Here is a 23,749-nt window from a genome sequence, read left to right as displayed (position 1 = left end):
AGTAAAAAGACTTTCAGTTTTTGTTCATTCAGTAAGATACTAGCTGTGGGTCTGTGGTATGTGGTTTTTATTATGTTGAGGTATGTTCCTTTTATCCCCAGTTTTTTCAGGATTTTTATTATGAGGAACTGTTGAGTTTTATCAAATGCTTTTTCAGTATCAATCAAAATGATCATTTGGTTTTTATCCTTCATTCTGTTGATATGCTGTATCACACTGATTGATTTGTGTATGTTGAACCATCCTTGCATCCCAGTGATAAATTCCTGTTATCATGATGAATGATTTTTCTAATGTGTTCTTTAATTTGGTTTGCTAGTATTTTGTTGGGGATTTTTGCATCAATATTCATCAGAGATACTGACCTCTACTTTTTTTTATGTGTCTTTGGTTTTGGTATCAGGGTAATAATAGAGTAAGTGTGGAAGTATTCTCTCTTCCTCTACTTTTTTGGAATAGTTTAAGTAGGATTTGTATTAGTTCTTTAAGTGTTTGGTAGAATTTGGCAGTGAAGCCAGTGGGTCCTGGGCTTTTCTTTACTAGAAGACTTATAATTATGGCTTCAATCTTGTTACTTGCTATTGCTCTGTTCAGGTTTTGGATTTCTTCGTGGTTCAATCTAATGGATTGTATGTGTCTTGGAATTTGTCCATTTCTTTGAGATTTTCCAATTTATTGGCATATCATTGCTCACAGTAGCCACTAATAATCCTTTAACTTTCTGCAGTACCAGTTGTAATGCCTCCTTTTTTATTCCTGATTTTACTTATTATATCTTTTCTCTTTTTTTTTCTTAGTGTGGTTAAAAGTTTATCATTTTTGTTTAACTTTTCAGAAAACCAAATTTTCATTTCATTTTTTTATTTTATTTCTGCTCAGATCTTTATTATTTCTTTTATTCTGCTAATTTTGGGCTTGCTTTGCTCTTGCTATTCTAGTTAAGCTTTGTCATTAGATTGTTTATTTAAAGTGTTTCCTCTTTTTTGATGTAGGCATTTATGGCTATAAACTTTCCTTTTAGTCCTGCTTTTGCTATACACCATAGGTTTTAATATGTTGTGCTTCCATTATCATTTTGTTTCAAAATTTTTTCTAATTTCCTTCTTAATTTCTTTATTGGCCCACTAGTCATTCAAGGGCATATTATCTAATTTCCACATGATATAGTTAGGCTTTGTGTCCCCATCCAAATCTCATCTTGAAGTGTAATCTCCAGATGTTGAAGGAGAGACCTACTGGAAGGTGATTAGATCATGGGGGGCAGTTTTCCCCCTGCTGTGCTTGTGATAGTGAGTTCTCATGAGATCTGATGGTTTTATAAGTGTCTGACAGTTCCTCCTTCACACACTCACTCTGATGCCTGACACCATGTAGGATGTGCCTCTTCCCCTTCTGCCATGATTGTAAGTTTCCTAAGGCCTCCCCAGCCATGCAGAACTGTGAGTCAATTAATCCTCTTTTCTTTATAAATTGCCCTGTCTTGGATATGTCTTTACAGCAGTGTGAAAATGGACTAACCATGTATTTGTATAGTTTCCAAAATTCCTCTTATTAATTTCTAGTTTTATTCCATTGTGGTCAGAGAAGATGCTTAATATTATTTCAATGTTTTTGAATTTTTAAGACTTGTTTAATGGCCTAACATATGGTCTATCATTGAGAATGACCCATGTGCTGAACAGAAGAATGTGTATTCTTCAGTCATTGGATGAAATGTTCTGTAAATATCTATTAGGTTCATTCGGTCAATAGTGCAGATAAGTCTGATGTTTCTTTATGATTTTCTGTCTCGATTATCTGTCCACTTCTGAAAGTGAGGTGTCAAAGTCTCCAGCTATTATTGTATTGGGGTCTATCTCTCTATGTAGCTCAAATAATATTTGCTTTGTGTATCTGGGTACTCCAGTGTTGGATACGTATGTATTTAAAACTGTTATATCGTCTTGCTGAATTAACTCCTTTATCATTATATAATAACCTTCATCTCTTTTTGTAGTTTTTGTCTTGAAACTCATTTTGTGTGATAGAAGCATAGTGACTCATGCCCTTTTTTGATTTCCATTGGCATGCAATACCCTTTTCCATCCCTTTAAGTCTATGTGTATCTTTACAGGTAAAGTGTGTTTCTTGTAGGCAACAGATGAATGGGTCTTGATTTTTTAAATTCATTCAGCCACTCTACATCATTTTATTGGAGAGTTTAGGCCATTTACTTTCAACATTACTACTGTTAGTAAATAAGGACTTACTCCTGCCATTGTGTTGTTTTCTGGTTGGTTTGTGATCTTATCTTTCTTCTTTCTTTCCTTCCTGTCTTCTTTTAATGAAGGTGATTTTCTCTGGTGATATGATTTAGTTTCTTGCTTTCTATTTTTTGTGTGTCCATTGTATGTTTTCTGGTTTGCATTTACCACAAGTCTTGCAAGTATTATCTTATAATCCATTATTAAGCTGTGACAACTTAATTCTGTTTGCATAAGCAAGCACAAAGAAAACTATACAAATTTTATTCTTTAACTTTATCCCCCTACCTTTTAACTTTTTGTTGTTTCCATTTATATCTTATTGTAATGTCTATGTCTTGAAAAGTTATTGTAGTCATTATTTTAGATTGGTTCATCGTTTAGTCTTTCTACTTAGGATAAAAGTAGTTTATATACCACAGTCACAGTATTATATCAGTCTGTGTTGTTTTGTGTACTTGCCATTACCAGTGAGTTTTACACCTTCAGGTTATTTCTTATTGCTCATTAATGTCATTTTCTTTCTGATTGAAGTTCTCCTTTTTAACATTTCTTGTAGGACAGGTATAGTGTGAATGAAATGCCTCAGCTTTTGTTTGTCTGGGAAAGTCATTACTTCTCCTTCATGTTTGAAAGATATTTTTGCTAGATATATTATGCTAGCATAAAAGTTTTTTTCCTTTAGCATTTACGCCACTTTCTCTTAGCCAGTAAGTGTTCCCCAGAAAAATCTGTTGCTAGCTGTATTGGAGCTCCATTATATGTTGTTTCTTTTCTCTTGCTACTTTTAGGATCCTTTCTTTAGCCTTTACTTTTGGGAATTTGATTATTAAATGCCTCAAGATAGTATTATTTAGGTTAAATCTGCTTGTGATTCCATTATCTTCTTGTACTTTGATGATATCTTTTCCTAGATTTGGGAAGTTCTCTGTTATTATCTCTTTGAATAAACTTTCTACCCCTATCTGTTTCTCTACCTCCTCTTTAAGGCCAATAACTCTTAGATCCACCCTTTTGAGGCTATTTGCTAGATCCAGTAGGCATGCTTCATTGTTTTTTATTTTTTCTTGTCTCCTCTAGCTGTGTATCTTCAAATAGCCTGTCTTCACGTTCACTAATTCTTTCTTCTGCTTGATCAATTCTACTTTTGAATGACTCTGATGCATTCTTCGGTATGCCAATTGCATTTTTCAGCTCCAGAATTTCTGCTTGATTCATTGTAATTATTTCAATCTCTTTGTTAAATTTATCTGATGGAATTCTGAATTCCTTCTCCATGTTATCTTGAATTTCTTTGAGTGTCCTTAAAACAGCTGTTTTGAATTATCTGTCTAAAAGGTCACATATGTCTGTTTCTCTGGGATTGGTCCTTGGTGCCTTATTTAGTTCATTGAGTGAGGTCATGTTTTCCTGCATTGCCTTGATACTTGTAGAAGTTCATCTGTGTCTGGGCATTGAAGAGTTACATATTTATTGTTGTCTTCACAGTCTAGGCTTGTTTGTACTCGTCCTTCTTAGGAAGGCTTTCCAGATAATCAAAAAGACTTGAGTGTTGTGATCTAAGCTGTATCTGTTTTAGGGGCCACCCTAAGCCCAGTAATGCTGTGATTCTTGCAGACTCATAAAGGTACCACCTTGATGGTACTGGAAAAAGTCCGGAAAATTCTCTGAATTAGCCAGGCAGAGACTAATTTTCTCTTACCTTACTTTCTCCCAAATAAATGCAGTCTGTATCTCCTGCCAGGACTGGGTCCTTTCCTTCAAGGCAGTGGTTTCCCTTCTGGCCCAGGGCATGTCTAGAGATATCATCCAGGAGCTAGGGGCTGGAGAGAGAGCCTTGTAATTGTAACCAGTGTCCTATCCTGCTGCAGCTGAGCTGGCATCCAAGATGCAAGACAAAGCTGCTATCCAAGATGCAGGACAAAGTTCTCCTCCCTCCTCCCTCTCTTCACCTCAAGTAGAAGGGTCTCTTTTGGAGTCACAGGCTGAGGTTAGGGGAGTAGTGATGCCAGCACTCCTTTAGCCACCCCAGCTGGTGTCTCAGTAGGTCATGTGCCCCACCCCCATGTGGTCTGCTGGTTCTGGGCCAAGTTTATGACTAGAACTGTCCTAGAAGTTGCAGTCCTTGTGCCCTGCACTGTCTTTGTGCAGCCATCAGAGTTGTCTTATCTTTGTGTGTGCCTTATTTTATCATGGTTGTTATTTTCTAAGCATTCAGCCATGATAAATTAATTCATTGATGTATTATAAGCCTATCTGTGTTTTACATCTAGTGCTATAGTTTGATCCTTCAAAATTCATGTTGAAACCTAATCCCCATGGTAACAGTATTAAGAGGTGGGGGCCTTTGGGAGGTAAAGAAGCTAAAGTCATCAAATTGGAGCTCCCATGATGGGACTGATAGCTTTATAAGGAGAATAGAGATCTGAACTAGCACACTTGGCCTGTGTCTCACCATATGATGCCACCCACTATGTAATAACATAATGACACAGCATGAGTCACTCACCAGAAGCTGGGTAGATGCCAGTGCCATACCTTTGGACTTCCTAGCCCCCAAAACTATAAGAAATAAATTTCTTTTCTTTGTAAATTTCTTCTCTTTGTAAATTGCCCTGTCTCAGGTATTAAATATTCTGTTATAGCCACAGAAAATTCCTTTATTACAGCTCATTCTTTTAACAATGGAATAAAGGATTTTTACTAGACAAACTTTGGCTTTTGAGGGATTTTTTAAAGGTTAAGAAAAACTCTTTGAATGTTTTTAATACCATTTTGATGATTACTGCCACTTTCATACAATTTTATTTTGGTAAATAAGTCACCTGACTTTGGCTTCCCAGGGACCATTTATGCCTAATTCTTGTTTTGTGTTAAGATCACGAAATCAGTAACCCCAAACTAGCAAAATATTATTAAATCAAATATAAAATGGGGGTTTTAAAGAGTGTATGTTAGTGAGTGGCACCTGATTTCCTCTTAGAGGGCCAAATGTTTTTGGTAAGAAACAAAGAAATGTTTATGATGTAAATGAGGACAAGTGTTAATACTTTGGAAGGAAACATACAGAAATGTCAGTTAAATTGTTTAAGTAGAGAAAGTTTTCACTAACTGGTGGTTTTCAATGAGGAGGAGAAAATGAGAGAAGGATTAGTCAGGAAGAAGTGCCCAAATAATATGACAGAAGACTGAAGACTGAAAAGAAGGAATCAGTGAATAATTTCCTGGTAGCAAGGCTATTGAAGAAATTTTTTTTAAAAAGATCATCTAACATTAACTTTTAAGACATTTTCTATGTAATTTTGTGCTGTAAGTCTCCTCTTCAAATGCTTAAAATTTCAGAGGAATCATCTATGCAAATGATTGACATTGTTTTGGAGAAATCAAGGAAAAGTCTTTGCTCCTGGTTTGTGTGAGACAGAACAAAAATAGAAGTCATTCGAAATGAAATAAAAGTAAGACTGAGAGTTCAGTGATAGCAAAAAATTAGAACTGTTGGTGTCCATGAAAACATCAATTTAATAATTATCTCTCAGAAGGTGGGATGGTGGTGATAGGGAGTAGATCTTTTACTTGCTGAAAATACAAGAGGGTTGAGTTCTTTTATGTTGATTTTAAAAACTGTTAATTTGGCTGAGATTTGGGGTATACTTATATATGATAAATACTAAACCTATACAATTATCATTTGAAATTTTTATAGAAGAAGGTCTATCAATGCAAATATATTTTATTTGTCATCTGATTATGTCACGTTTCCTATCTCCTCCATCTGTGTCAGTTAGAAGAATGTAATTGTATCCATTTTCAAGATTCAGAAAGTGAGACATGAAGGTTAATGACCTTCTGAAAGTCAATCTATAACTTAGAAGTGGGTTGGAGCAGGATCCAGAACCCATGACTCAAGTTCGGTTAATGATCTGTAAACACTGGAGTGAGAATCGTTAATACCTGGCTCTTTACTAGTTGTGTAACAGTGAGCCTGTATCTCACTATTGTCATGCTACAGTTTTTTTTTTTTTTCTGTGAAAAAGTGAATAACAATTTGGGTAGGTTAAATGATATATGCAAAGTTTCAAGCTCAGTGCTTAGAACCAAGTGAACACTCCATTAATACTAGAATTATTTATTTACTTGTTCTTTAAATTATTGTTTGGGGAATAAAGATTAATATTAGTAAAATGTTTTCACATTCCTTTCCATTTTTATCATTCCAAAGCATTGTCCATTTATATTTGAGAAGGATTTCTGCAACAGAGTTTTAAAGCATTCTGGCTTTTCAGCCCGCAGCAATTTTAATCTCATGGAAATTACAAATTTACACTAATTGTATAAGATACAAGGAAAAATCTCAAGTGACCCAGGGACCATAGGTCTCTCCAATTCTCCTTATCATCCTGGGACTTATTTGGCCTGGGCTTGGACATAATCTCCCATAGATACCTCACAAACTGAGAAATCAATAAAAGAATCCGTAGCAGCTCATGGTGCAAGAGGTGAAGTCACAGAATCTACATGTGAAATTATGCTGCCACCCCACTTTATTCAAAAAAATTCTGAATTTTTTTTTATTATCAAGATCTAAGTGTCAGGGTTTAGGACTTACCCTGTTTTCTTGAATGTGGCTTATTTACCATAGATTAGAGATGATGAAAGGGATCTTTTATCATGGTTGAAGGCAACTGCTTCCTACAATTGAGAAAATGGAATCCCAGGGATATTATTGACTTTCTTAATCTCTACACCAAGTCATGAGCTTCTATGTAATGAAGTAAGAGTAGAAGACTAATAAGGTCACTCCGAATGACAGATAATTTTGTTACAACTTTATTGAGGTATAACTGGCATACAATAAATGGCATATATCTACAGGTTATATTATGATAAGTTTTTACATATGTGTATACTCATGAAACCATTACCACAATCAAAATTATTAACATATTTATCACCCCTAAACATTTTTCATGCACATTTGTAATCTTCCTTTCCTCTCCTTGCTCCCTGCCACCCCAATCCCTGTCATTCCAAGGCAACCACTTACCTGCCTTCTATTACTGTTGTTTAATTTGCATTTTCTAAAATTTTTATGACTAAAAGTACATAGTATCTCTATTTCATATGGCTTCTCTCACTTCAAAAAACATATTTTGAGACATAGCCTTGTTTTTACATGTATCAACACTTTTGCCTTTTTATTGCTAAGAAGTACTTCGTTCTATGGCTACACCACAACTTGTTTATTCATTTACCTGGTAGACAGGTGGTGTTAGTGGACATTTGGGTTCTTTCCAACTTGGGGCTATTAAAGATTAGCGATTATGAACATGGTGTAAAGTATTTCAGTGTACATTTGCTTTTGTTTTCCTTGGGTAAATACCTAGGAATGGGTGAAATGGTTGAGTTGTATGGTAATATGTGTTGAATTTTTAAGAAACCACCAATATCCAAAGTAGTTATACCATTTGATATTTCTACCAGCAGTTTATGAAAGTTCCAGTTGCTTTACATTTGCATTACAGTTTTAATTTATGTCTTACTAGTGAGAAATGATATTGAGCATATTTAATGTGTTTGTTTGCCATCTATATACATCTTTTATGAAGTGTCTGTTAAAATCTTTTGCCCATTTATTGTTGTGTTATTGATATTACTGACTTGTAAGAATTCTTTATGTATTCTGAATAGAAGTTATTTGTCAGAAACCTTTCTTGCTTTATCACACTGGCAAGAATATCTAGAACACTGCTAAATAGAAGTGTTGAGATCAGACATCCTTACCTTGTTGCTGACCTTAGGAGTATATCTTCCACCACCAGTGTGGTGTTATTTAGTAGGTTGTAGAAATTCTCTTATATTTATTTTGTGCAGGACTTCTTTTCACTAGGACATAATTCCTTTGGTACCACAGGAAGCAGCTCAGCTGTGATATTTACCTTTCCCCACTTCTACTTATGTACATAAAACCCTTATGTACGAAAGTAGAAGATGGAGTTTTGGAGTCAAGCTCTACTGGCCATACTGAAATCAAATTTTTTCAATATGAAGAATAAGCAATAAGCCATTGTATGGTTTGTTTATAGGGGTCTTTTTAAACTCCTGGTGGATGTTTACAATTCCTCCATTACAGTCTCAGCTGGTTAGTATAATATTTTGAACCCTGTTAAAATGCAATAAGCTTGGAAAGGAAAACATTAAGTTGTTGCTAGCTAATTTTGCCTCCCTGTTAAAGAAATGCCTAGGAGTAGATTTTTAGGAAGACAAAGGATAAGAGCAAGAAGGAGTGTAGAAAAGTGGCATTAACAAGTAGGTAAAAAATTAAAGAATGAAATACTAGGAAAATGAATGATTCCACAAGGCTTATGTCAAATATTGTGGTATATTGTGTGGATGAGCAAAATTAAGGTAAATTTTTATGTAAGAATAGAAAATATTAAAATCTGGCTATTTCTAATAATTTTCAAAAAGTTATGTACTAACATAAAAATTAAGTGTGTACTAGAATGAACAAATCCAAAGGTTATTGATGATAAAGCCACTATGTCAGAGATAACCAAAATATCCAATAATAGGGATAGTTTAATAAAATAAATTATTTTATTATTTGTAAGCACTGAACTTCTATACAACTATTACAAATAATGATCTAGAACAGTATATAATTTCTTAAGATGTTATAGATTAGGAAAGATATGCATGATATATAAAGCAAAAAGATCAGATTATAAATAATATATATGATCCTAGATTTTTGGGAAACATATATGTACATACACATGTATACATAGAAAAAAAGATCTAACCACACTGTTAACAGTGCTTATTTTTGTAGGAGTCTGGGGTGGAAAAACTACAGATATTATAAGGAAGTAAAGAAGTTTATGCTTATCTATGTCCTTTAATTTTGTTTTAAACTACAATTTTAAAATTATTATAAACTTTAAAGGAAGTCTAGGAAAGTTATAAAATTATAGTGCATTCTGTCATATTACATGGATTATTAATTATAAGAGAATGTGAGGGAAATATTGAGTGTTTGACTAAGAGCCCCAGTGAGGGTTCTGCTAAGAGAAGTGCCAAAGTTGGCTGAAGGATCACTATTTGCAAGATCCTGCTTATATGACAAGAGCAATCAAACAAACCCAAAGCATCCACATAATTTAAAAAATATTTACAGTCAAATAAGATTTGTAAGGTAGACAAACTTTTACATTCGTAGAAATAAACACTTGTTACAAGGATGAAAATTCAGGAACACAGGACCACTGAAGATACAAGCAAGAAATGGTACCAAATGCCAAAACAGATAATATACAAATGTGGGAAAGATTGTATATGTAAGTGAAATTACATGTGCCCTGCATGTTTCCACCTCTAAGTCTGGGAAATTATCTATCCTAGGCACACTGTTAATAGAAACCATAAAAACTAACTGTAAATTAAAAAAAAAAAAAAGTGCTGGCTGGGCACAGTGGCTCATGCCTGTAATCCCAGCACTTTGAGAGGCCGAGGTGGGTGGATCAACTGAAGTCAGGAGTTCAAGACCAGTCTGGCCAACATGGTGAAACCCAGTCTCTACTAAAAATACAAAAAATTAGCCAGGCGTGGTGGCACACACCTGTAATCCCAACTAATCAGGAGGCTGAGGCAGGAGAATCACTTGAACCTAGGAGGCAGAGGTTGCAGTGAGCTGAGTTGGCGCCATTGCACTCAAGCTTGGGCAACAAGAGCAAAACTCTGTCTCAAAAAAAAAAAAAAAAAAAAGTTGCATAGGAACATGTATTTATTATGACATTTAGTCAGTTTGTGATGCAATTCACCATATCTATCTGTACTTGTCTTATTTCTTCCCCCTCCTTGAACTCTAAAGATCAGATATTGGGAACCTGTTCTATTTTCTCCAGTAATTAATTCAAGGAAACAATAGATTGAACATTAAAATCTCCTTACATAGTTCTTGGATCCTTATTTCTCTAGTAAGTTTACTGACTGCCAATGGCATTAAAAAACACAAGTCTAACTTTTCTACTAACTTCTAAAACCCCTGCTGCAAATAGAATCAAAATTAACAAAAGAAACAACTCAAAAACAATACAAAGACCTCTGTGGTGCATTAACACTAGTAGGAATTTAAATGCCACATGCAAATATCAAATGACATTTACAAAGCACATACCTTGTCTAATTCTTCTGTTAGCTAATGCAGTAATTACAGATTTATATGTTTCCACAGAATCACCATAGAGAATATAGCAGCCAGAAATATTTCAATCAAAGGGGAAAAGCCACAAAGAATCACTGAAACTGTCACCTACTCAGACATAAAGTTCACCAGGTTGATTCTGCTATTCTGACTGACTGATCCCTTTCCTCCTTGAGAATGAATGTAAAAAGTAGGGTACCTGTGTAGAATAAATATCCATATTTATATTTAGATTATATAGCTCTGTATCTATGTCTTTATCTCTATTTTTATGTGTTTCTATATATGTATATCTGTATATGGGCTTCAGACCGACATACTGAGTACCAACTCTGGGACATATCCAGATTATAACCAAAGATAACAAGCAAAGCCATACTCTAAAACAGTTCTGTTTAATATGCCATACTGCAATAATGGATAATGGAAATGTCCTATGCCTGCATTGTCCAGCAGACTAGCCACTAGCTGCACGTGGCCATCAAGCATGTGAAATGTGGTTACTGGGACTGAGGAACTGATTTTTAATTTTATTTAATTTTAGTTAATTTAAATTAAAATTTAAATAGCCAGGTTTGTCTGTTCACTACCATATTGGGCAGTTCAGCTCTAAAATAAGGAAACTTATGAAATGACACTGATGAAATGCAATCAAAGTGAAGAAGCTTCCTTTTCTTACCAACTGCTTGCATATGAATAAGCTGAGCTTCTCTTCCTTTCTATAGAGTTAAGCCATCCGCATGGATTTATGGCAGGGAAGAAAACAGGTAGAAGATAAACACTGGCTATTTGACATGCTTGGGATTCCTTCTTGAAGATGAGGACTGTGTGTTACTTCTCTGTACATGCAGTAAATAGAGAAGTACTAGAACAGAATAGGTGATCAAGTAATGTTTATTTTTTAATATGTTGAATAAGGTGCTTGTTTATCAAAATAAGAAACAGATCCAGGCATCTGAATTCTATAAATATACAAAAAAAAAGCACACAGTTGACTATGCTCTACTCTAGTTCATGGTTTGTATTAGACCAAACTTTGGCTATGTGTATATACCCTGGAAATATTAACATATTGAAAATCACACATTTAAAACTTTATTACTGTTAAGATACATAGAATGTTTTCACAATAGTATCTTTAAAGATATTTGATTTAATTTTTTCTTTGATTTCTTCCACATCTATAGAAGAAAGGGCTATATGAAAATAATGTCTCTGTATGTATAAAACTCTGAACACATACTATTATATTGTTTGATTTGTGTTCTAGGTGTGATTCCAAATGCCTATTTTATCTTACAGTTTAGGGCTGGAAAAAAGTTTATCTCAATTAATTTTTATGTCCCAAAGAAAAGCTATAGATTTTTGGTCTTCTTTGCCAGGAAGTTCTGAGAAACAAAGTAAAAGGAATTTCTCATTCATGGGAGACAATTCAATGGCTCTCTCATGTTTCTGCATGTCATCAAGTGAGACAGTAACTACTTTTTGTTCTGGATTATCTTTTCAAGGATTTGTTTTATAGCAAATAGCCTTGGAAGATAGAAACAGTGTCTCCTTCCAGAGCAAAGTACAGGCATGCCTATTGCCTATTACAAAGATTTGGGTTCCTTATCTCCTTATGCAATGCAGGAGAGGAACTCTTCATATATCTGTGCAGATATCACCTGACCCTCTTCATACTGCCATATTGCATCTGGGGCTCAGGGAACCAGTGTGAGAAAATACAGATGCTTTGGCTAATGCAATTGCTGTGAGTTACGAAGTCCTTTTTTCTCTGACCTAAGAGTGTCATGAATTCTTTCAGCACTCATGAAAATGTGGCAGGCAAATTGTTAACTTGCAAGTAGGCTAAATCTCAGATCCTTCATAGTTTTAGATACTTATTTGTAGCAAAAATCCATAAAGTTTTGGTGTGATTCACTCTCCTCTTAGATTATATAGCTCTGTAGTGTTATTCTATTTGCCTCATTTTCTGTCTTTTAGAAACTGGAAGACAAATCTTTCACGTGATCTAAGAATTAACAAATGATCATAAATCTTATGGCTGCAAGTTTCTACAGATTTTAAGGGATAAAACAAGTTCTAAAGTAAATCTTGAGGCCTTTATTAGAAGATGATTAACAGCATCCAAGAGTGAAATCAGGCAGGAAGCCACTTGGGGAGTTACTATGGAACTAGGTCATTGTTGCAAAAACTGGAGTGAGAATCAATATGAAGCAAAGAAGATGGCTCATAGTCACAGGAGTGAGGTCTAGGGTCAATACTAGAAACCATGCATTTCGAGTAGGGTTAGTCATGATAGCAAAAAAAAAAAAACAAACCAGTGCATCAAAGGACATACATGTACGAAAGGCAACCCACAGAATGGGAGAAAGTATTTGCAAATCATATTTTTGATTGCCTAGTGGCTTATGCCTGTAATCCCAGCACTTTGGGAGGCTGAGACAGGAAGATCACCTGAGGTCAGGAGTTCAAGACCAGCCTGACCAACATGGAGAAACCCTGTCTTTACTAAAAATACAAAAATAATTAGCCTGGTATGGTGGCACATTCCTGTAATCCTAGCTACTTGGGAGGCTGAGGCAGGAGAATCGCTTGAACCCAGGAGACAGCGGTTGCAGTGAGCCAAGATCACACCATTGCACTCCAGCCTGGGCAACAAAAGCGAAACTCCATCTCAAAAAAAAAAAAAAAAAAAAAAAAAAGGAGAGGTTAATATCCATAATATATAAATAACTCGTAAAACTCAACAACAACAAAAACAACCTGATTTTTAAAATGGGCAAAGGACTTGAATAGACATTTCTCCAAAGATGGTCAAAAAGCACACAATGGCCAAAAAGCACAAAAAAAGATGCTCAATATCATGAATCATGAGGGATATGCAAACCAAACTACAAGGAAATATCTGCCATCTTCTCACCCATTAGAATGGCTATGTTTAAAATAAAATAAAATGACAAGTGTTAGTGATGATGTGGAAAATTTGGAGCCTTTGTGAACTGTTGGTGGAAAAAGATTTAGGTTCCTTGACTCAAGAGTTCCTCTCCTGCATTGCAGGTGCAGTCATTATAGAAAATAGGATGGCAGTTCTGCAAAAAATTGAAAGTAGACTTACCATATGATCCAGAAATTCCACTTCTGGGTATCTGCCCCAAATAATTGAAAGTAGGGTCTTAAAGAGATCTTTGTACACCCACATTCATAGCAGCATTAGTCACATTAGCTAAAAGGTGAAAACAACCCAGATGGCCATCAACAGATGAAAGGATAAACAAAATATGGTCTATACATACAATGGAATATTACCCTTAAAAAGAAAGGAAATTGTGACACATGGTATAACACGGATAAATTTTGAAAACATTATGGTAAGTGACATAAACTAGTCACAGAAAGAACAAATGCTCTATGATTCCACTTATGTGAGGCACATAGAGTAGTCAAATTCAGAGACAGACGGTAGAAAGACAGCTGTCAAGACCTGAAGGGAGGGAAGAATGGAGAGTTGATGTTTAATGGGCATAGAGTTTTAGTTTTGCAAGATGAAAAGAGTTTTGGAAATTGGAGTTGCACAATAATGTAAATGTACTTAACATTACTGAACTGTATTTTCAAAAATCGTTAAGATGATACATAAAGTTATGTGTATCTGGCTACAAACTTTTTAAAAGTACAAGGCAGAGAAGAGTAGAATTTGCTCAGATTGTCACAACAGGGTACACCTCAGGGGTTTATAACTCTGAGTCTCAGAGTAAATCCCCACTTAAGTCTCTGTGGCTGTCACCTCACCTAACCACAATGGGCTCAGGAGGGATACTCTGGGTTCTCTTCTTATAAAACTTATAGTCTCACAAAACTTATAGTCTGGATATCAATTAGATGCAATTTGAAAGTATTATAAACAATTTCAGCTCCTAGAACTGATAAAAGAATTCAGCAAAGTTTCCAGATACAAGATTAATGTACACAAATCAGTAGCTCTTCTATACACAAACAGCAACCAGGCAAAGAATCAAGTCAATAACTAAATCCCTTTTACAATAGCTGCAAAAAATTAAAATAAAATACTTAGGAATATACCTAATCAAGGAGGTGAAAGACATCTATAAGGAAAACTACAAAACTCTGCTGAAAGAAATCATAGATGACACAAACAAATGGAAACACATCCCATGCTCATGGATGGGTAGAAGCAATATTGTGAAAATGACCATACTGCTAAAAGCAATCTACAAATTCAATGCAATCCCCATTAAAATACCACCATAATTCTTCACAGAACTAGAAAAAACAATTCTAAAATTCATATGGAACCAAAAAAGAGCCTACATAGCTAAAGCAAGACAAAGCAAAAAGAACAAATTTGGAGCCAACACACTACCTGATTTTAAACTGTGCTATAAGGCCATAGTCACCAAAACAGCATGGTACCGGTATAAAAATAGGCATACAGACCAATGAAATAGAATAGAGAACCCAGAAATAAACCCAAATACTTACAGCCAACTGATCTTCGACAAAGCAAACAAAAACATAAAGTGGAGAAAGGACACCCTTTTCAACAAACGGTGCTGGGATAATTGGCTAGACACGTGGGAGAATAAAACTGGATCCTCATCTCTCACCTTATACAAAAATCAACTCAAGATGGATTAAGAACTTAAACCTGAAACCTGAAACAATAAAAATTCTAGAAGATAACATTGGAAAAATCCTTCTAGACATTGGCTTAGGCAAGGATTTCATGACCAAGAACCCAAAAGCAAATGCAATAAAAACAAAGATAAATAGCTGGGACCTAATTAAACTAAAGAGTTGTTGCATGGCAAAAGGAACAGTCAGCAGAGTAAACAGACAACCCACAGAGTGGGAGAAAGTCTTCACAATCTGTACATCTGACAAAGGACTAATATCCAGAATCTACTAAGAACTCAAACAAATCAGTAAGAAAAAAGGAATCCCATCAAAAAAGTGGCTGAGGACATGAACAGACAATTCTCAAAAGAAGAGATACAAATGGCCAACAAACATATGAAAAAATGCACAATATCACTAATGATCAGGGAAATGCAAATCAAAACCACAATGCAATACCACCTTACTCCTGCAAGTATGGCCATAATCAAAAAATAAAAACAAAACAGTAGATGTTGGCGTGGGTGTGGTGAAAAGGGAACACGTCTACACTGCTGGTAGGAATGTCAACTAGTATAGCCACTATGGAAAACAGCATGGAGATTCCTTAAAGAACTAAAAGTAGAACTACCATTTGATCCAGCAATCCCACTTTAGGGTTTCTGCCCAGAGGAAAAGAAGTCATTATTAAAAAAATATACTTGCACACACATGTTTATAGTGGCACAATTCACAATAGCAGAATCGTGGAACTAACCCAAATGCCCATCAATCAACGAGTGGATAAAGAAACTGTGGGGTAGATATATAGATATAGATATAGATATAGATATAGATATAGATATAGAAATAGATATATATATAGATATATAGATGAATGACATAATACTATGCAGCCATAAAAAGGAATGAATTAACAGCATTTGCAGTGACCTGGACGAGATTGGAGACTATTATTCTAAGTGAAGTAACTCAGGAGTAGAAAACCAGACATCGTATGTTCTCACTGATATGTGGGAGCTAAGCTATGTGGATGCAAATGCATAAGATACAATGGACTTTGGGCACTTGGGGGGAAGAGTGAGATGGGGCCAATGGATAAAAGACTACAAATAGGGTGCAGTGTATACTATTTGGGTGATGGGTGCACCAAAATCTCACAAATAACCAATAAAGAACTTATGTAACTCATGTAACCAAATACCACGTGTACCCCAATAACTTATGGAAAATAAAAGAAAGTGTTATAAACACTTTCAGATTAGTGAATCTTAAAAATAAGATAATTACTCCCTTTTTTATTTTAAAATGATTTTTCCGTTACACAAATAATACATAAATTTATTCCCCTCGTAAAACAGCAAAACACTACTGGTGAGGCAAAAGTCCTTTGATGACTGGCAAGAGACCTCAGGTGCCTATCCCAGTATTCATCTTCCCTTTCTGACTTAGTAATAAACTAGAGACATGGCCAGGTAAAATAATGACAATGATTCTCAGACTTCTTTGCAGGTAGAATTCACCTTCTGAATAAATTAGAACAATAAAATGTAGATGAGAATGTTATTTGACAGCATCTCGGAAATTGCCTTAAAGGATAGCTGGCACATGTGCTGTGTTCGTTTTTTATTTTTATTTTTTATTTCTCCACCCTACTCCTTAGAACTCATAAGTGCTGACTGGCACTCTAGCACTCATATTGGGCCATGAGAATGAGGGTCATATGTTAGAAATGACAGAGAAGAATGCTGGAAAGAGCCTGTCTTGCTATCTTCATGGAATCTTCATGCTTGTACCGTCTACCTCTGGACTTCCCTTTTAGAAGAAAAAAAGTCACTGTGAATTTAACTTTATGTCATAGACTTCTCAAACTAACCCTGATAGACTCTCATCTCAATTTAAATGCCCTCTTTGAACTTTCTCACCCTCATCTTAAGATAAAACTATAATCAGTTTTTTGGTGTGTAACCTTACATACTTGTCCTGTGGATATGGGCACTCATAGAAGAAAATATATAGTATTGCTTTTTGAGGCTTTACGTTTTATTATTTTGTTCTCTTTTTTTCACCAAAATGTCATTATAGTTTATATATTGTACATATTGTTCAGCTACTAACAACTTACTTAATCTTGGTTTTAATATATTCTGAAGCATAGCTTTCAGATGTAAAAATAATCCTATTTTTACATGCAGCCTGAATTCAGCTCAGAATGTTCCTTCAGGGACAACTAGCTTCACATAACAGAAGACATATGATTGCTAAAATAATAATAATAATAATAATAATAATAATAATAATAATAATAACAACAACCTTACAAGCAAATGTCTGGAGAACCATGGCCTCTACTGGTAAAGTAACTTGAGGAAAGTAGTTATGTTACTTCGACATCGTAGGTTTGCTAAAAGTATCTTAAGCTGTTAGCTGACAGAGGAAAGTGAATTTGCCCTACATGAATGGAAATCAAGTTGGAAATGGAGAAAGTCCTCCAGAGGGAAAGGTCTTCTATTCTAGAAGTTTAAGCCAGAGAACTTTGCTGCTTCAAAGCAGCTGTTTAGATATTAGAATCCTATGGGTGAGTGGTGCTTGATAGGACACAACAGCAGCAAACACACATGACACTCACACACACATTGACTATGAGGAGTGTGGAGAAGCGTGACCTCCTAAAGTTTTCACAGAGGAGGCGTTTCACCCAGCAAACTAATGCATTGCATTTGATTTGTAATCTTCAGACCAAACTTGGAAATAGCTCATTAAGCCTATTTTGTGGCAGGTTAAAGCTTTAACAGTCCTTATATCTTTGTTTCTTGTAATGCTTCTTGTTGGAATTTCTGCAGAATTTTAAAATAATAGAAACCCATTTATTACTAGGCTACCACAGGGCCTGACACATTTCAGGTACTCAGTAAATGCCTTTTGAATAAATAAAAGAATTAATGATTAATTAATACAGCAAATTAGTCTTAAAATATTTTTTCACTTCTATAAAACAAATTTTTTCTTTCCTCTGTTTCGAAATGGAAATTTAATTATAGTAAAGCTTAATAATCATGCTTCCCTCAAAAGGCATTGATATTTGCTGTCTACACATAGAGACTTTCTGTCATATTCAAGGAACATCAACAACTCCAATTCTCTGATTTACTCAAACTAGGCATTAATAGAAAAATATTCTCTTCATGCTAACAGAACCTTATTGGCAATTTACCTTTAGTATGGTAAAGAAACATAGAGCTTCTATGCAAATAATGAAATTATTCAACAATTTTCATAAACCCTGAAGCTTATGTGCATGTATACTTAATAAACGTGGCTCTGACAAACCCAATTCTGTTTCTCTTTCAAGGTCTAGATTAGCATCCACCTTTTTGCTGGCTGGCTTCCCTGGACTGACTTCTCCCTCTCTGTTCTTAAGGGTCAAGGGACAGCTGCAGTATGCATTAAGGAATCCTTCCCCTGGGCTTAGTGCTTTATTGTTTACAAAGTCCTTTGCCTTCACCATTCTCCTCCTCATAACTAAAAAGGAAATTGAGGCTACCATTACAGTAGCACTAACTCTCCACCAGGCAGGTGCTAAGTCCTTTGGGCTATCATCTTATTTATGAGGCTTTAGTGTCTGAGACAGAACCTCAACTCCATCACTTTGTAGATGTAAACTTGAGTAAGTTTTAAAATTTATCTAAGCTAGTCTCCCAATCTGTAAAAAATGACGATATAATAGTACAGAACCCAGACTTGCCAGAAGCATAAAAGGAGACAATTCACATAAAGCAAATTAACACTGTGCCTGGCGCATAGCCATCCATGAAGGTTAACTATTATTATATTGCTCTCCATTATACAGAATAAAAACTGAGGATCAGACAGGTTATTTTGACCAAGATTACACAGCCAGTTTAGTTGTGCATTCACAACTAAAATGTGTGTCTTTCTGAAACCAGAATCTAGTGAAAACCACTAATTTATCTTGCTTCGTGGAGAATTAAAGTGACATGCTGTCGTTGTCAGCCCCTACCCAAGAGAATGTGATAAGCACCCAGTAGGTTGAAGTCTTCTGTCACAGGTAATGGAGAGCTGCTGGGCAGTAGGGCATTCACTTTTACCCTGTTAACTGGGGAATTTGGGAAATGGTCTCCTGACAGGAGACTAAAGAACACAAGGAGCCACTTGATGCCTCAAGCATTTTGGTGGTCTTGTGGGTTTGAAATTTCTCAAATCTAAGCCCAACCCTACGTTTCCTCCCTCCCCCTAAGCAATCTGCCCCTGTTCTCCTCCTGTCCTAAGGTCTCGGCAACCAGGAACTGCTCTGCCACCTCAGAAAGTAGCATCTGGAGAAACTAGCCCTCTGGTCAGCCAACCAGCTGCCAAATTCATTTATAACTCTGAAAAGAAATGCACTTTATTCTCAGGTGCTGAGATGTATTCAGTCAAGCCTACATCTGCCTAGCTCCAGAGCTGGCATACTTATCTATTCCACTATACCCATTTCTAAGGGGATGCGGAAGCAGGAGTGCAAAGCGCCTTCTTGATCATGAAGCCACCACTCAGCACTTGAGTTCATGATCATTAGCTGATGGCTGGGGAAGCCAAGATGTCATGAGAATGGGTTTTGAGCACCTTGCAACTCAAAAGCACCAATCCCAGCTAGGGAGGTGCTACCTTTATATTCTGCTTTCTTGGCAACTGACCCTGTGAATTTATTTAAAAAAAAAAAAAAAAGAAGAAAGAAAGAAAAAGCCTGAGAAATATTTTTAAAAAATTTCTCACGTTGTTATTATTTGGAATGGTTTGTCCATTCTTTCTCTTGAACGCAAACCACGGGGGGTTCATTTGGGATGGCTTTAAGTTGTTGAAACTTCTCCATAGTCCAAAGCACCTCTTATTAACCCTGACAGGAAATGGAGATTCTAAGAGTTTATTTAAGTAACTTGCCAAAGTTACACGGATTATAAGAAGTACAGCAATCATTTGAACCCAGATCTCCCTATCTCCAAACTTTCAATTTTTTCCATCCTCCCACAAGGAACCTGCTTCCAGTTCTCACTCATTTTCTATTTCCTGTTTAATTACTGAGTCAATATCTTCTCTAAAGAATTGCCCATTACTAGTCACAACTTCTGAGGAAGCCGACTCCCCTTGAATTGTTAACCTTCCTATAACTGAACTGGGGTTGCCTTTCTTTAATTGCAACTTAATTAATGGTCATCAGCCTCTCTCTCTCCCTGGCCCTGACTCCTTTTCTTGCTACCTCCCCTTCTCTATCACCTCTTCTTTCTGCAACCCAGAGGCTTCCTGGAAACTAAAGCTAGGAGGTGCAGAGCCAGGAATCAAGCCCAGGGTTTCATGTCTTTGGCTCAGTGTACTAGCCTTATGGTCAGGGATGTGCTTAACATGATCCATTGATGCATGGCAAGAAATTATTAGAATGTCTATATTTTAACTTGTTTTATATTTTAATGCTTGCTTTCTTTTGTTTGTTTGTTTGTTTTGAGATGGAGTCTTGCCCTGTCCCCCAGGCTGGAGTGCAATGGCATGATCCCAGCTCACTGTAACCTCCACCTCACGGGTTCAAGTGGTTCTCCTACCTCAGCCTCCCGAGTAGCTGAGATTGCAGGTGCCCACCACCATGCCCAGCTAATTTTTTTTTTGTATTTTTAGTAGAGACAGTGTTTCATCATGTTGGCCAAGCTGATCTCAAACTCCTGACCTCAAGTGATCTGCCTGCCTTGGCCTCCCGAAGTGCTGGGATTACAGGCATGAGCCATCACACCCAGCCAATGATTTCTTTATAAAATATACACCATGTTATAGCAATACATATATAATTTATAAATTATGCATACATTGTGAAGGATGTTACTCTTTTAATGGATAGAGATGTGGGATTTTTAAAAAGTTTGGAGACCATTCTACACTGGTGCTTCAAAAACACTAATGTGTGTGTAAATCACCAGTGGATTTTGTTCAATACAAGTTCGTATTCAGTGAGTCTGATGCAGCTAAGATTGTGCATTTCTAACAAATTCCCAGGTAATATCTATATTTTGGTCTGGGGACTATGAGTAGCAAGGCTGTCTACACTGAATTATTTTTCTCAGCTTAGTACCGATGCAGAATTTTTGCTCCTTAGTTCAGTTAAATCCAGGTTCTTGTATCATAACCAGGAAAAAATAGGCACATGGAAACACTGGAGAGTGAGGAGAGTGGAATTCATTGGACAAAAAGGAAAACAGAGAAAAAGCACTTTCAGAAAAGTGAGAGGGGGTCTTGCTAACAGGCTACCACCTCACAGACTGAATTCCAGGCCACCACACAGGAGCTGAAGAGGCCAGGCTCCTCCTCCACTGTACAAGGTGTGAACTTCCCATGGCTCTACCACATTTTCCCAGTGCACAGGCAGGTCCCAGTCCATTGCAGGCATCTGCAGAAAAGACCCTGGGCAAGTTCCCTCATCTGTACAAAGTCATCTGACATAAGCACTTGTGGGGTGGGTTGGAGATCTTCTGGGGACCCCCCCCATCTGCCTCCTGCATCTGTCATTCCCCCCTCTAAAGAAGTACATCTAACTGGCATTAGAATAAGGATGAGGAAGAATACTGATCTTAACAGCTTCCTGCTGATAGGGAGTGCTGTTTTGGGAAAACAGCAGTCAGGGTTCCCTCTGAGGTTCATCCAAGGTTCCCTGGCAAAAGGGGCCATTGTCTGAGGCTCTGGTTGCATGAACATTTGGAGTTTGATGGCCTGAAGGTGAAAAGAGAGAAACCAGATTATTAGAAAACATGTGTCAAAACAAAACAAGGTGGGGGTAAGGATAGCTCAAAAATCCCAAAGTCTTTTACTAGTTTGGACATGGAGAGGGAGACCAAAAACCCAACTGGTAAAAAACACTTTTACCCTTTTGCTGGCATGTCAGGCTTCTGGGTTCCCTTCCCCAAAGCCCAATCCTAAGCCAACTAGTATTAGGTTTGGTGGTATGGTTTGGCTGTGTCCCCACCCAAATCTCATCTTGAATTCCCATGTGTTGTGGGAGGGACCTAGTGGGAGTTAATTGAATCATGGGGACAGGTCTTTCCCATGCTGTTCTTATGATAGTAAATAAGTGTCATGAGATCTGACGGTTTTTGTAAGGGGGAGTTTCCCTGCACAAGCTCTCTCTCTCTGCCTGCCGCCATCCATGTAAGATGTGACTTGTTCCTCCTTGCCTTCTGCCATGATTGTGAGGCTTTCCCGGCCATGTGGAACTATAAGTCCATTAAGTCTCTTTCTTCCCAGTCTTGGGTATGTCATTATCAGCAGTGTGAAAACAGACTAATACACTAAATTGGTACTGGTAGAATGGAGCATTGCTGAAAAAGTATCCAAAAATGTGGAAACAACTTGGAACTGGGTAACAGGCAGAGGTTGGAACAGTTTGGAGGGCTCAGAAGAAGACAGGAAAATGTGGGAAAGTTTGGAACTTCCTAGGGACTTGTTTAATGGCTTTGATTAAAATGCTGATAGTGATATGAACAATAAAATCCAGGCTGAGGTGGTCTCAAGTGGAGATGCGGAACTTGTTGGGAACTGGAGCAAAGGTGACTCTTGTTATGTTTTAGCACAGAGACTGGTGGCATTTTGCTCCTGCCCTAGAGATTTGTGAAACTTTAAACTTGAGAGAGATGATTTAGGGTATCTGGTAGAAGAAATTTCTAAGCAGCAAAGCATTCAAGAGGTGACTTGGTTTCTGTTAAAGGCATTCAGTTTTAAAAGGGAAGCGGGGCATAAAAGTTCAGAAACTTTGCAGCCTGACAATGTCATAGAAAATCCATTTTCTGAGGATGAATTCAACCCAGCTGCAGAAATTTCAATAAGAGAAAATGAATGTTAATCCCTGAGACAATGGGGAAAATGTCTCTAGAGCATGCCAGAGGTCTCTGTGGCAGCCCCTCCCATCACAGGCCCAGAGGTGTAGGAGGAAAAAATGGTTTCCTGGGCCAGGGTCAGGGCACCCCTGCTCTGTGCAACTTAGGGGCTTAGTGCACTGTGTCCCAGCTGCTCCAGCCATGGCTAGAAGGGGCTAACATACAGCTTGGGCTGTTGCTTCAGAGGGTGTAAGCAAGCCCCAAGCCTTGGAAGCTTCCATGTGGTGTTGAGCCTGAGGGTGCATTGAAGTCAAGAAGTGAGGTTTGGGAACCTCCACCTAGATTTCAGAGGATGTGTGGAAACATCTAGATTCCCAGGCAGAAGGTTGCTCCAGGTGTGGGGACCTACTGGACAACCTCTGCTAGGGCAGTGTGGAAGAGAAATGTGAGGTCAGATCCCCATACAGAGTCCTTACTGGGGCACCACCTAGTGAAGCTGTGAGAAGAGGACCACCATCTCCCAGACTCCTGTTGGTAGATCCACCAACAGCTTGCACCGTGCACCTAGAAAGGCTGCAGACACTCAGTGCAAGCCCATGAAAGAAGCCAGGAGGGGAGCTATACCCTGCAAAGCCACAGGACAGGGGCAGAGCTGCCCAAGTCTGTGGGAATCCACCTTTTGCATCAGCATGACCTGGATATGGGAGATGGAGTCAAAGGAGATCATTTTGGAACTTTAATATTTGATGCCCTGCTCGATTTTCAACTTGCGTGGAGCCTGTAGCCCCTTTGTTTTGGCCAATTTCTACCATTTGAAA

This window comes from Nomascus leucogenys, chromosome 11, assembly GCF_006542625.1.
Source record: "Nomascus leucogenys isolate Asia chromosome 11, Asia_NLE_v1, whole genome shotgun sequence".
Classification (NCBI taxonomy): Eukaryota; Metazoa; Chordata; class Mammalia; order Primates; family Hylobatidae; genus Nomascus; species Nomascus leucogenys.
The sequence above is the reverse complement of the archived record's forward strand: the minus strand, read 5'-3'. Positions refer to the sequence as shown.